Source organism: Nicotiana tabacum, chromosome 23 (genome assembly GCF_000715075.1).
Source record: "Nicotiana tabacum cultivar K326 chromosome 23, ASM71507v2, whole genome shotgun sequence".
Classification (NCBI taxonomy): domain Eukaryota; kingdom Viridiplantae; phylum Streptophyta; class Magnoliopsida; order Solanales; family Solanaceae; genus Nicotiana; species Nicotiana tabacum.
The window spans coordinates 145111715-145114087 of NC_134102.1; positions in this window are offsets into that span (position 1 = coordinate 145111715).

Below are 2373 nucleotides of genomic sequence, written 5' to 3' on the forward strand. Positions count from 1 at the left end.
AACTTAAGTTCTAAAAATGAGACTCCATATTTGACGATATGGACTTTAGGGAGATGTGAATTTTTGGAGATTTTCAAGGGAAGATTTGGGGTAAGTGTTCTTAACTCAATTTTGGTCAAATTACCGAATCTATAGTTATTTTAGCATTTAATTGGTGTTTAAAGTTGGAAAACAGCTATGAAAACTCTTAAGGTTTAATTGAAGATTTGATGGACGAGTTGCATGCTGATCATTATTATGTAAATAGTCGAATCTGGATGGGAAAAGGGGTAACTTATATTTGTTTGCAAAAACTGAAGCCTGGTGGAATAACCTTGCACCCTGTGATAACAATCATATGAGGAGGGTATTGGGTAACCTGCCATCTTTGCTGAATATTCAACCAAAGAGGGAACTGATCGAAGCTGCTACCATGTTCTGGGGTGAGAAGAGAGCCTTTTTCAGATTTAGCAATATAAAAATGGCTCCTCTCCTGGAAGAAATAGGGGGTTGTGCCAAGTTACCATGGGATAGTCCAGGACTATTGGTGACAGAAAATCGCACTCCACGCGGTTTTCTAAATATGTTGGGTTTTAACTAGAATGATAAACTGGTTTGTCTGAAGAAATTGTACATCCCCTTTGAATTTCACTATGGGCGTTATGGGAATAGAAAATCATATTGCCTTCATCATTAGGAGCTAGCCATTACCTCTTTGGGATGGGTACACCGTGGTGCTTATGTTTTCATTGTCATGTCCCAAACCGATGGGCCGCGATGGGCACCCGGTACCTTACTCAACCGAGTACCAACATAACATATCTTTCTTATTACATCTTCATATACATGTGACATACGAGCCTAATAGGCCAACATCATCATTTATAAACTTAAAATAAAGGCCGACAAGGCCGTACAATCTTTCATGTACATGACATATGTCTACAACCCTCTAAGAGTACATAAATGTCATAAAGGTCGGGACAGGGCCCCGCCATACTAATCAGTACATGTCCTAATCATACTGACCACATAAGCAACTCCGGAACAAATGGAGTGTACCAACATCTTCCGCTGAGCTGATCGCCTACTTGGAGGACTCTCGACCTATCTATCGAGACCTGCGGGCATGAAACGCAGCGTCCCCAGAAAATCAGTAAATAATAGACATGAGAGAAACATGGAGTAAAAGACTGCACATGTAGTTCTGCATAGCTTTGTGAATCATTTCATTTTTATAACTTCATGCATATGTGTATAAATGTCATACCATGCATAGGTATATGTGTTCATAACATCATCAACCCTCTGAGGGCATCCCATCATATCATTTCGGCCACTATGGGCAAATCATCAACGTATACAAACTAATGAGGTGATGGTGCGTATATAACGCCGTAACGTTTTTCCATATCCCATATACATATAATATACACACACACACATATATATATATATATATATATATATATATATATATATATATATATATATATATATACGCGTATATAACGCCTTTTGGTCATGGGTCAATGTACATGTATAAATGCATGAAATGCATAAGAAATACGTTAATAAGATTTCTCGAATATCATAAAATTAATATTCCTTTCGGACAAACTATATCAAAAATTAATATTTTCTGGGACCCATGAACAAAGGATGTAATAATAATTCACATGGGGAATCAAGAATATAGACACCTCTAGTATTTCTATGAATAGAGTCATTTATGAAAGTTGCGTATTTTGCTTGTGTCGTTTGCATCATTTGGATCATGCCAAAAGGAAAGAAGGGATAGACTTAACATACCTGGAGTAGGGAAAAATCCGTATGATATTCTTGGAAAAGGTTGCACCGTACTCCGTTAGAACTGCAAAATTTTACGTTGCTACGGTTCTAACAATTCTTATTGGAATTGTTTGGTTGCAAGAAGTTTGGTTGAAATCTCGTAAGAATTGCTTGAAAGAATCACATTGTTAAGGTGCTTAAGGAATTTTCTCACTTGAATTCTTGAATCCTTTGCGTGAATATCCGTTGCCTACTTGCGTGAATATCTATTACCTTTCTTTGGAATTAGAAAGGTCAATTGTATGAAAATTCGTATGAATTTTTGAGGGATTTTATGATATGACTAAAGACTAAGCCACATATTAATAAATATGCCACCTTTCCACTCAATTATAAGAGTTATAATATGGACAAGGCCTTGCTGCCACATGACATCCTTTGTCTTATGGCTTTCTTGATAACACTTCTTCAACTAGATAAGATAAGGTGCAGTTCTCTTTAATGTTGCCACCTTGCAATTATAAGGTAAAAGTCACTTAAATGAAATAAAGGGGCTGCCACGTTTTGGGCTTGTTAGGTCTTATCCCATATCTCTAATTAATT